Consider the following 13,480-nt stretch of genomic DNA (forward strand, 5'->3'; position numbering starts at 1 on the left):
AGTAGATTCAAGTACTTTTATCCATACATGTACGCTTGTTATCGCCTTTTTTAATATACACATATTTACTTGATTGTTACATTTTTATATAATATATTTGTAAAGACTCGACCTCCAAAGAAACCAGCTTATTGTTGTTGGGGCTAGCGTCTCATCTGGATTAAATGAAGCATACCATACCATACCATACCATAATCCAGCTCGTGGTTGTCAGAAGTAATGGCAAAAAAGAGAGTAAAAGGCGCAAAGAGAGCAAAGAAGCAAACAACAAATACGAGAGGTCGTGGACGCTGACGGGAAAGAGGAACCGTCTATCGAGGGCATTTTCTACACAACACAAACACTCTGGAGAAGATGAAAAAGAAGTGCGCAAAATCCAGGCCTCAATCGTACACAGGAGACTATATCCTTGTCGAAGATCTCCCGAAATATGAAAGATTTCTTTGCCCCAAACTCAAGCCGAGAAGAAAAAGGCGATGTTCCTCAGAGGGAAAAGAACAGCGAAAACTATCCATGTCCAACAATTACGACAACAACAACCTATCCAATCAGAGAAGTATTTCTAGTTTAGACGAAAACGGCAATCGACGTTCACAAACCAATAATGCCGTGCAGGACAAAGAATAATAAAAAAAGACGCAAACAGCAGTGACCAACTCTAAAAACAAGCGCATTATTTGAAATAATTTACTGGACGTTTCGTATGCTTCGACATACATCTCAGAAGTGACCGTTAACTACTAATTTAAACTTCTTAAAATGTAACATAACTTACTAATGATTTCAAAACAATTAGTTAACAATTAGCTAACGGTCCGCACTTCTGAGGATGTATGTCGAAGCATATGAAATGTCGAGTAAATAATTTCAAACAATGTGCTTGTTCTGTTTGTCACGCCGTTTGCGTCATATTTTTGATACAGTACTTCTAGTTTAGGTAAATAGGCCAGTCAAGAATGTCGTGAATATTCACGACACCCCTTCCCCACCTCGCAACTTCGTTCCCAGGGCTTCTCCCTCATTTGGGGGCGGGGCTTTCCCTACCGCCCCGCCCCCACCTGAGGGAGAAGCCCTGGGAACGAGGTTGCCCCCCCTAGAAAAATTATTATAATTATTATAATTATTTATATTATTATATTATTATGATTATGATTATAGTTATAATTATTATAATTATGATAATTATTATAATTATAAGTATTGTAATTATCATTATGATAATTATTATTTATTATTATTATTATTGTTATTATTATTATTATTATTATTATTATTATTATTATTATTATTAGAAACAGATGAAGAATGTATTAGGTTAGTTTAGGGCACAAAAATAACTTGTATAACGATATTTTAATCCACACCCATTCTTTTCTCCTATTGCAGATACATCGCGTTCTGATATGCATACAGTGTAGGGACGAGTTGTTAACTGTGGTGAGAAATTGCTGTCGGATGGAGAATTTGCTGAAACTGCTAAATTGGTGAAACATATAGGAACATAATAGGAACCCACAGTTTGCCCGGTTAACTTGTTGGAAGCAGAACTGACGGGAGTGTCTGGTTGTAGTCAACATGTCCATGGCGGGATTGACTCGACGGTAAGAATTTTCAAGTGGTTTATAGGTTGACTTTCGGGTTTGAGCTCTAGAAAGTTAACTTACGTATTTGTCTTGTAAGAAAAACAAGAACAAGAACGTTTTGAAGAATTCACGTTCTTTTTCGTTTGGAGTTGACCCCGTTTTAAAGTTTTGGAGTGCGCTTTCTAGGAACCTTACAGGTTAACTTGATTGCTCTGATTCATCAACGTCATACAAATTCAGTTTCTTTTGGACCTCTTCATCCCGTATAATAACTGGGGATAATTCCATGTTTTTTGAAGGATATACATCTCATCCCCTTATCCGGCTTCACCCCTACCTCCCCGCACCCTTATATGAAAAGGAAAAGGAAAAGAGACCCTATCCGTTAAAGGTTGTCGTGCAAACCGGGCTTAAATTGCTTACAGATAAAGTTCTCTTTTGGTGTCATCTTCTTTTCGCAATCACCAGTTGCAATTTGCTTTTCTACGCACATTGCAATCACTACCTCACACGTTACAGGAAGAGTATTAGCATTAAACAAATACAAAAGACTACTATTCTCAATTTGGCAACATTTTTTTTTGCAAAAGCAGCAAGAGTTTTTGTGATTGCAGATCTATATTTTTCTATTCCAATTCAGTTTATCTTAAACTAAATTTACTTTGCAGATTAGAATATATTGTTTTCAAGCGCATTGGGGTATTGAAAATGCGTTGTAATTTGATGAGAAGAAAGAGGGTTGAACAAGCACTTATTGAACACAACGTAAATGATTTCTATTTCCGAAAGTGTACCTATTTTATTGACGAGAGCGAGAGAGAGAGAGAGAGAGAGCTATCGCCTACGAGAAGAATACAATAGGAACAGTAAGGATTTCTTTTTTTTCTCCATTTCATGGAGTTTCTATAAACGACGTTTTGAATTTTCTTGTACCGTCAAGACTGATAACTTTACTTCCTTTGTTGCTTTTTAAGAAAGTTGTTCATGGTTTTAGTGTATTGAATTTTGGTTTTGTTTATCGTTTACTTGCAGTAGAAGGATACTCAGGCTGTTGTTGGTTCAATCAAGGTGCTAGAGATGATTTTGCAAGTAAGCTTTTATTGAAATTTAGAATTAGTTGTTTTCCTTGGCACTACATTGATCTTTCCTTCCAAAGTTGCTAAATCGGCTCACTTGGTACTGTAGTATTGCAGAAAGTGACAGTCAATACTGAATTCATTTAAGAATACTTTGAATGAAATAAAGCTATCCTTTCATTCATTGACAAAACTGTCAAGTGTTAGGATTCCGTTGATCAACTCAGTATTAGTTCCACATTGGCAAAAACGTACACAGGAACGTTGTTTATTTTTAATAAATTGGTTGTGTCAAATAACTTTGTTATGGGCTTTGCCACTTATTTCTTGCCAGTACATATATATAGTTATATCAGGGTAGAACGTGGGTATGTGATCATGATTTAGGGACAAGGTTCCATAACCCTGGTAATTGAATTTAAAGAGAAGGTTTCCGCGCCATACACTCCAAAGTAGGGAAAGCGAGAAAAAAAGTTCCAAGGGCTGCCGTCATCAAAACAAACGCCTTTCACCCTGTTAAGCCCTGCTTCATTTTTCTTTGTAATAAAAGTTTATTCAATTTTGGGGTTCCCGTGAACTCTTTCGGAGTCTCGTGAACACTATGTGACCGTCAAACCATTGATTTCGTAGGCTTATTTCATTCGTTATTTATAACGCGCCTTCCCTGTTGAGAAAATCGGTTAAAAAAGGGAAGATTTTAGTATTATTTTTGGTAAATACGAAGTCGGTTGTTCAGTCAAATAACTTGATTTAGAAACACTCTCTTTTCTTTTAATGTTTTACAGGTTATTTCTTACCAGTACATCATTAGTTATATAACGGTAGTGATCATTTAGGCTCAAGGATTGTCATGATTTAAGAAGCCTGATTATTGCATTTAAAGAATGTTTCCTTCACTCATTCAAAAGTGGGGGTAGCGAGATAAACTTCCATGGGCTGCCGTCATCAAACAAAATCCTTTCGCCCTTTTTATCCCTCCTGGATTTTTGTTCTTTTTAATAAAGGTTTACTCCAATTTTTTGGGGTTCTTGTTTTTCCATACATACTGTTGGGATGTAAACTCTTTCGGAATGTGTAGTGTTCACGAGAAACGAATGTGATTTATCATCAATTTACGCCTTTTCTCCCTTATAAATTATATACACAACCCAAAAATGCTGCCTTGCCTGAGCTATGTTTACTGGGAAAAATATAACCAATCAACAAATGGAGTAAATGGCTATGGGCAGAATCCCATAGCCGCATTTGTTTAAAAATACTGTTCAATCAAATCTTTGATACAAAGTTTGGCCCAGTAAAGGTGAGGGCACTGGAAACGCCAAAAGTACAATCTAATTATATGAAAAAGGGGAGTGGCTGGGACAAGGGGAGGAGGAGGGATGAAAAACACGTCTTTAACCACCGTCTTCAAGATGAAACGAAGTGACGCTCACATGGAAACCTGGTCACTTGGCAAGCACAAGTATCCTAAAGGGTATTGACTATAATCCTAATAAGTGCCACCCCAAGTCCCAGTTCCCCGAATAAATAAAAAGTACACAATGGGAAGAAGAAGCATAAAAATTCTATTTGCAAGCAAATATTTCCTTTGTAAACTGACTTTATTCGTTAATATAGGTGTCTCCCTAGTTGAGAAAGTCAGACGATAAGGGAGGTTTTTAGTACCATTCTTAAGTGGAATAACCACAAAAGTGTTATAGTTAAGAAGGCAAATAAGCGCCTGTATTTTCTCTTATTGGGTAGGGATGGTGTGTCATGATCCTGAAGGAGTTATAGAAAACGATCAAGTAAAGGTGTTATGGGACTTCCGAATTCAAACAGACCATCAAATTGAGCATAAAAGACCTGATGTAGTTGTTCTTGATAAGATAGAAAGATCATGTTATGTGATAGATATCGCGTGCCCTTTTGATACAAGAGTGCTGGAAAAAGAAAAAGAGAAAATGGAAAAATACCAAGAATTAAAAAGAGAGATTGGGAAAATCTGGAGCTTCCGAAAAGTAATTGTTGTACCAATTGTCATTGGTGCACCAGGGACGTTCAGCAAAAATTTGAAAACATCGTTGAAGAAAATTGCACTAGATTGCACGTTATTACTACAAAAAGCCTCCTTGTTGGGAACGGCAAGAATCTTGAGAACAACACTAGACACCTAAGGCCATAGGTCGTGGCTTGATGCCTAGTTTACAAACCACGTTAACAACATATCGTGTGAATGAACGAAATAATAATAATAATAATAATAATAATAATGCGTTGACGGAGAAAGTGATTGTTGAAGAAGAGAGTCGGCAGGACTATGAGAGAAGGAGAAAAGACGAGAAAGTTAAAAACTGGAAGGAGAAAGCCCTACATGGTGTGTTTGCCAACAAATATCAGATGAAGCTGGAGAGGAGTCTTGGATATTGCTCAGGAATGGATTCTTAAAAAAAGGAGACAGAATGTTTGATTCTTGCTTCTCAGGAACAAGCTTTAAGAACAAACTCGATCAAATGCAGCATAGATAAGACCTCAGAGACACCACTGTGTAGATTGTGTGGAGATACCACTGAAACAGTACGGCACATTACTAGTGGATGCAAGAAGCGTGCCCAGAGAGAGTATAGGAAGCGCCACGACAGGGTGGCCCTGGGGATACACTGGGAGATTTTCAGGAAGTCTGGGATAGAGTGTAATGACAAGTGGTATGACCATCAACCCTTGGTAACCGCAGAAAATGGAGAGGTGAGGATTATCTGGGACATGAATATCTACACAGACAAAGTGCTCAAAACTTAATCGGCCAGATATTACTCTAGTGCATAAAGACACACAGAAATGGACACTTAATGACGTAGCTGTGCCAGCGGACCAGAACATCACCAGATCTGAAGAGGAGAAGGTTGAAAAGTACCAGGAACTAGCATTTCAAATAAGAAGGATTCATGGAGCCTCGAAAGTCACAATAATACCTATCGTGATTGGTGATCTTGGAAGCATATCAAAAGGTGCAAATTCGCTAAACGGTAGAGAATACCCTTGCCAAATGATATCCATAACAAAAGGAGGGGCCTCTAAATCCCTCTCCCAAAATTCAAAAGCGTTAGCTAGACGACCTTTAACGCACGGCTCCACCAAAGGGAACTCCGATCCTTTATAATGGCAATCTAATACGATTTCAGAAACCTCATCGTCTGAATCGAGCTCAAGCTCGTGATAGTAATCCAGTCACTTCGAGCGATCGCCAGTTTTGTTAGTACAACTGGAGGCCAAATGACCATATTCCCAGAACTAAAACAAAAGGAGACCACAAGGAATAAGATTGAAAGACAAAAAACGAATAAGCAAAATGATAAACAAAAAATTGTCTGCCTGGTACAGCGTACTGGAGCGAGAGTGACAAACAGCATACATTAACAAACGTATATACAATCCTAGACAAAACTGTTGGGAAGGTTAGTACTTTTGAAGTCTTCATTGCTTCTCTCCCCTCCCCCCTCCTTCAATGTTGTGCAAAACTGAATGGGTTCAGTGGAAAATTGTTGACTTACCTTCCAACATTGAATAGGGGGGAGGGGGGGCTATGTAAGAGAAAGTGAAACTATTCCTTTTGAGCTTTTGCAGAAACAGGTTGAAATACAGCTCTGGTGTGGTTCATTATTTACAAAACCTTCCCAACTACTTTTATCTATGATTGTAGCTACATAGGACAAACACCAATAAGGGGTGATAATACCAACATGCCCAAGAAATAACACGTAGAAAGTCATTATCTCCTATACTTCGTACCGGAGATAAGTTGTATGCTTAGTTGGTCGATGGCAAATCAGATACGTTTTCAGTCTTAAAAGTGCAGAGAAAATCTGAGTCTCCAGAAAACGTCATGGTCCTGACCGCTCCTATGCACTCTGTGGAACCATCCTTAAGTGGTCATCTCTATAAAGGATGTTGCTGGGTGTAAGAGTTACGAAGGATCTAACATAGTCTGATCATGTCAGATATGTGACAACTAAAGCCAACCGCTTGATCGGTTTTATCAAGAGGGAATTATCAACAAAAACGCACTCAAAGTGTTGTACACCACTATGGTGCGTTCCCCTCTTTGTCGTGCTTCCCAAGTTTGGACTCCACAGACACCAATGCTGAATTATAAAAGTAGAGAAAGTCCAAAGGGGCGCTTCACGCTTCACATACACGAATAATGAACTATCATACAAGGGCACACTGTTTAGTCTTAATTTGATACCTCTTAACTATTGGTTAGAGTATCTCGATACATTGTTTTCTTCTTAAATGTAAATTAGGGTATATTGATATCTGCGCCGATAGAGATGTTGCGGTTTGAACACGGCGCTTGCTTGGTGCCTCTGCCCTTTTCCTTAATAGGGAATTTCAGAAACGGCGACGGCTACGACTACGACATCGCCAGAAAACAGTAATATCATTGGTTAAAAGAGCATAATTTTAGCAAGTAGGTTTGCGGTCCTCTGCATAACGACGACGTGAAATCACCAAATTTGAGGTTTTGATGACAACGTAAGCATGCAACAGAGAATCCTTTATTCTCTATTTTAACTTTGAAACCGCTCGTACCAATTTATTTTTAGTATACTTCGCACACATTGTAGGACGTGAATGAGACTGAATAATCGCGAAAGACGTAATTATGATAAAGTCAAGGTATATTTCGAGTGGACGTTTTAGTCGACCGTCGCCGTCGTAGATCTTAAATTCCCTAATAATGTCAATGCTAAAACATCCCTCTTTAGACATTCATTTTTTGTAAGAATATAAAATTTACGGAATGCCTTACCTTCAAATTTAAATAAACAACATATTTAAGAAAAAGTTTAAATCTTTCTACTTTTCCATGTTACGCCTTGTTTTCGATTGTGACGTTACTCGTTCATATAAGCTCGTTTGTTGCAAATGTCGTAGGATCAATACTTTAACTAAGTGTAGTTGTGGATTGATATTTAATTGTCTTGCCAGTTTGATCGATGTGGTCTTTTTCCTCTTTAGTAGTGGGTTGGGAATAGCCGTCAGTTTTACATTGATAGATTGAGATTGGTGATACACCCTGTAAGGGACTTGATGTCCTACTGTTTTTACCTCCCTTAGTCGGTAAATGAATTTAAACAAAAAAAGAAATAAAATAGAGTACATATTCAGCCTTGGTAAAATGAGGATCACCAATTTAATCAAGATAACAACTGATTGAATCTGAGACTTGATTTGACCTAAAACATACATACCTGATTTTCTCGAGTCATGTCTGCCCCCCCCCCCCCCCCCCTTCAAAGGGAGTCTAAGTGAGACGTTTTTGTGATGTTAATTGGTTCTACTTTACATATGAATAAAAACTAATTTTCATAATAAAAACTTCGCACTTAGACTCGCTTTGAAGAGAAGGCAGACATGAACTCGGAAATGGCCTATTTAATGCAGACTGCTTAAGTCCCTCATGCTTCCCGATGTAGAAGCTTTCGATCATGTAAACCTGAACCAGTAACTTTTGACTGTAGTTTTCTTACGTTACCATATTGGAGAAGATGACAACGGAGACTAAAAGCCAGGGGATAAACACTGATGACATTTTTGATGAGCAAAAAATACTTGTATATCATCAATTACACCATCAGTTGTCCTTTCCCTCGTCCACAAGCAACTAGTTTCCCATCCCTTCTTCCGTCAGGCGCATTACACTTTGAAACACGATAAGCGAAATCGCCTGCTAGTGTGCTTGCTAAGTACACTGTAGTTACAAATGTCAGTTAGCTCCCAAGAAGCCGTCCTTAAGTATTTGCGTAGTTGGTTGACAACCAAAACTATGACAGCTCGTTTGCAAAACTCCTACACTGAAATACTGACCCACTGAAAAGAGATGATCCCTAATAAGCGCAATTAGACAAAGAACGCTATGCATCTCGCTCAGGACTAAAGAACTGAAAGATCTCGGCGGTGACAACAATGCGAAGAAGAATGCGGATAGAAAAATGGCGCATAAAAGGACGAGGAAGGCGAAGACGAAGATGGAAAAAAACGTTTTAGCCATCCTGCAGCTAGTGGAGGTCAGAAAAGCAGTCTAAAAGCAACATCGAGTAAAAGACACCAAGTGGTCACCACAAGAAGATTGCGGAGAGAAAGAAGACGTACAAGATGACGAAGAAGGACAAGACGAAGAGTGAAAAGACGATAAGTCATCTTGGAGCGGCGGTGGATTGCCAAGCTTCTTCTTTGGCAGTATTTTTGTTCAAGAGTACGATCCATTTTTGCCACGGTTGACGCACTAACATCTCCTTTTAAACTGAATTCTTAGAGAAAGATTTTTATGCGGTCTCTTTCACTAGTTTTCTTCCTAATGAACATGTTTAAGTCCGTCAATCAATCTGACAAACTTGAAAAAATGTTTGGGCGTTTCCGAGGTGTTTCTAAAATCTCTCTGCAAGCCTCCGGACTTCAAAGTCTTTTTCATAATATAACTTGAAAAAGTTGAATTAATAACAGTCTGAAATGTCGAACTCGGGCTGCTTTTAAACTCAATTTATAATAGCTAAGCGTATTCAGATAAGAAGGACCGCGCAGTATTTGAAACAGTCATTGTAATCAATCCTTTGCAATGTTTTTTGACTTTTGAATAATATGAGAAGTGTTCTTCTCGCAATTTTTTTAAAATTTCGTCTGCCTTTCAAAAGAGGCTTATCATTTTTGCATATCAAAAGTCTCTTTTTTCCTTAATGCCAGCAGTACTTTAGAGTATCAGATTTATAAGGGAGATTCCGTCGAGGTGGACAAGAAGGATAACTCTAGAAACCAATTGCAAATAAGTTCAGAAAGCAAAAACAGTCGCTGTGCCACACACATATATATATATACCCCAGAAGGCCGAAACCGTACTATCTCCGGTTATATATAATAAACTGAATAATGCAAGCATTTTGATTGGTTCTCACCTATGATCTATAAGAAGACATACGCATAGCTGAAGTGATCATATTAAAAAAAACCTTTAATCTGATTCTTTATATTAAACAGATGCCATGTTGCCTGGAGTCTATTCACCAGCAGATCACTGAAAACGTCAAAATGTGGTAGAACATCATGGACAATCTCAGCTGCCACATTTTGAAGTCATCTGTGATAAAGAGCCCATAACCTGGAGTTCTCAACTCCAATACTTGGACTATGAAACGTCATTTTCACAGATCAAGCTATTTTTAGACAACTTCTTGACGAGTGACTATTCTCAATCATCATGGGTAATAATTTCTCATGCAAGACTTGTGAAAAGCCGAAAAGGTCTGGTTTCACGGAAAAATCAATCTAAAGATAACTTGATCTGTAAAAACGCCGTTCCACAAATACAATAAAGTAGTACGTCTGAGCGTCTGAGTCATTGGCCCCTGCTGTGATCAATTACTGAACAGACGACCTGAGATTGCCAGATGAAAATAAATTTAAAACTTTCCTCCCAAACTTCCTTGCCTTGCATACCAGATGAATTCCTGGGTAGTCACTACATAATTTTCGTCCTTGAACAACTTGGAGTAAACGATTACTAAAGCGCTAAGTACGTTGTATTTTAATATCATGACGTTCTTGTGGTGGCTGTTTCCGCGGCTTTGCTGTGAATATATATGAACAAGTCAATGGCACCCTGGCAGAGCAAAAAAAAGCAAATAAACACAATCTCATTTGTCTTATTTTTCTCTTGATCCTTAGCATCTTCAATTTTGCAACGTGTTGTTTTCTCCTAGACCTCTTCCCACTCCCCCTCACGCTTCCGTGATCCATACCAAAAACCTACCCTCCTCCCCCCAACTTTCAAACTTACTCCGAGGTCGTGTCTATTTTGTAATAAAAAGAAAAAGCAAAGTCATGAGCTGTGGCTATTTCGTGACACCGGGTCTAAAACTGGTCACTTTTAAAGGGTCACTCGTTGCAGGTAGTAGTTTTCTCATTTGGTTAGTAACCGAAAACCCTCAATTTGGCCAACTCTAGACCTGAAGTAGCTTGGAATGCATACCCGGGGGAATCATAAATCGATCGTCCCATATACCACTAGAGTTGGCGAGGTTTCCCAGGGGGTGTCCGTGTTCCCAAAATTACTTTCAAACTTGTTCCCAGCTTCTTGATCCCTAAAATTGTTTTAAATTGTTTCCTAAAATACTTCGACATTGTTACCCTGTTCCCCAAAACCTCAGGCTCGGGCGCAAGGTATATTAATCACGTATTGCCTTCGTTGTGGTCCGGAGTGCTTCGAAAAAGACCGAATGACTAAGTTCTGTTTGTGCTTTCTTTCTTTCCCACCGCCATTTTTATTTGTACGAATCATTCTCCCGCGGAAATATGAGACTCGCCCCAGGCTCCACGAAATGGAACACAGCTTCTCTTCCGAACAAAATGGCGGAAGGAGGTCTATTTCGAAGCATTCCGGTACACAGCGAAGGAAGTGGCAACATGTGATTAATATACCTCGCTCCCAATCCTGAGCCTTAGTCTGTTAAATTTAAGGATCTCGCCAGCGACTCGAGTGCTATCAAGACAACCGGTAGGTCAAATCTTAAGTTATTTAATTTCATTTGTTTATATTTGTATTTGTATTTTGTTTTTGGATGATCCGTAGGGGTAGGCCGTGGACTGGCGTTTCTAAAACGAGGGTAAGGGTAAGACCAAGGGTCAGGGTAAGGGTAAAGATACGAATACAAAAAGTATCCTAAACATGCATAAAAGCTAACCTTAGGCCTAATTAGGCCTAAACAAAAGTTTAAGGTTGGCTTTTATGCATTTTTAGGATAGTTTCTGTATTCATATCCTTACCCTTACCCTGACCCTTGGTCTTACCCTTACCCTCGTTTTAGAAATGCCGGCGGTGGAGCGATCTGTATGGGGTCCATGGACTTTTGGGTGACCCTGGCCTTACATGCAGGAGGTCAAGCTTTGACCAGGTGTATAAGCAAGTACAGTAAAAAGCAAATGTTCCTTTGTAATTCTTTCAGATGGTGGGCCAAGTCTATAAACATTTTTACCACAATTGCTTGTAATCTCGCAATCTGATTGGCTAATTTGCCGTTGTCGATAAGAGTCTAGACAGCGCTGCTTGTGTCATGCTTGTGTCAATTTGTCAAGCAATGTAATAGCCAATCAGGAACGCTCATTTTTGGAAATAAACCAATCATATTGCGAGAAAGTTATAGACAACACTTGCTCTTTCTTTGAGTTATGATTTTGGTCACGCTCTGAAATAAAAACTTTCTTTGGCGTTGAATATTGTGGTAAAAAACAAATCGAAAGTGGTTCATTGTTGTCTGTGCTCTTATCGACAACGATATTCGTCATCACAGTGGTCAAAATTTGTTGTAGACTCACTCAGCTACGCCTCGTGAGTCCACAATATTTTGACCACTGTGATGACGAATATCGTTGTCGATAAGAGTACAGACAACGCTGAACCACTTTCGATTTGTTAAACAGCTCACGGGTACTTTATTGAGCATAGATAAGTGGTCGACTTAGAAAGAAACCTCTTATAAAGGCACAAGTGATCAATGAGACTACAAGAGTAACTACTGAAGGGGCACGGCATGACTATTTTAGGGGTGAAGGGTACAATAGCTGAAACAATCCAAACCTTTACAAAAATGCTAACCTTAGACCTAAGCAATATGCTTTAGATAATGTTTTGGCCTAAGGTTAGCATTTTTGTAAAGGTTTGGGTTGTTTCAGTTTTCACCCCCTTCACCCTTCACCCACGAAATAGGCATGCCGCAGGGGCAGATCTGGGATAATGACCGGTTTCCAAAACAAGGAAAATGTTTCTTGAAGGGTCTGGGGGCATACTCTCCTGGGAATGTTTTGGCTTTAACTCTCCAAAGTCCCCTTTCCCATATGTTTCTGACTGATTTTGGTAAAATGGTGGAAACCAGCATGGATCCGCCCCTGTACTGACACTGCTTCAAGAAGGTATTAGTGTTGAAACTGGTAAGCTAATACCTACATGTAGAATGGGCACACCACTATGTTTTAAATTTTCTGAGTAAACAAATAAATTTTTGACTCGTAGATAGATGAAGTCATGCCATGAGGTATCGGAGGCTCAATCACTCCAGTATGGATTCGCCCCTGTACAGACATGAGTCCAAAATGGTATTAGTGTTGAGACCGGTAAGCTTACATACAATCCATGTAGAATTGGTACAAGGCGGCATTTTTAATTTTCTGTTGTGTTATTAAACAACTTATTTTTTAACTCATTAGGTATCAGAGACTCGCTCACTCACTCCATTCCAAATACAGTACAGCCCAAAAATAATGCATGCACAAGAAGGGGCATGTAATCTTTCCAGTACTAATTTCAATTTAACATATTTTTGCTGTACCTCCCCCCCATGCTAAGTATTACTTTTGTCCCAGAGTCCTTGTTTGCCCATCTTTGAAATGTTTCAGGGAATATAGTACAAAGGCAGCTGTTTTTTGCTTGGTACAGTAGGTCTTGGAGGGAATTTCTGTGTAAATTCTATGAATGAAGGTTTAATTAATGTGTAGTGTTTTTCATTCTGTCCCCTAAAAAAATATACCTTCATGGAGTTGCAAAATAGAAAGTTAATACCCTATAGGAGATACATGTAGCATGTCAAAAGTGACTGTGGAATTCGTAAAAGCAACATTATGAAGAAATACCATAGACATCCCTTAGATTGAGTGACAATTTTTATTTATTATATAATAATATTTTATTGAAAAGTTAAACGCTAAAAGATTGTTTAAAAACATTTTAAAAAATTCTAAAAAATGGACGACGTTTCGGCGTTACTCTACGCCATTATCAAGTCAAGACGGTAA

The 13,480-nt window shown here is 38.7% G+C and overlaps 1 long non-coding RNA gene across 3 annotated transcripts in view; it reads left to right on the plus strand.

The window, feature by feature from the left end:
• The first annotated feature begins 11,033 nt into the window (after positions 1-11,033).
• LOC138003352 (uncharacterized) overlaps positions 11,034-13,480 on the plus strand; it is a 29,541-nt gene continuing 27,094 nt past the window's right edge. For all 3 annotated transcript variants that reach the window (XR_011123505.1, XR_011123504.1, XR_011123506.1), the window contains exons 1-2: positions 11,034-11,189; positions 12,702-12,802. This is a non-coding gene — a long non-coding RNA (uncharacterized lncRNA). The remainder of the gene's footprint in view (positions 11,190-12,701; positions 12,803-13,480) is intronic.

This window comes from Montipora foliosa, chromosome 5 (genome assembly GCF_036669935.1).
Source record: "Montipora foliosa isolate CH-2021 chromosome 5, ASM3666993v2, whole genome shotgun sequence".
Classification (NCBI taxonomy): domain Eukaryota; kingdom Metazoa; phylum Cnidaria; class Anthozoa; order Scleractinia; family Acroporidae; genus Montipora; species Montipora foliosa.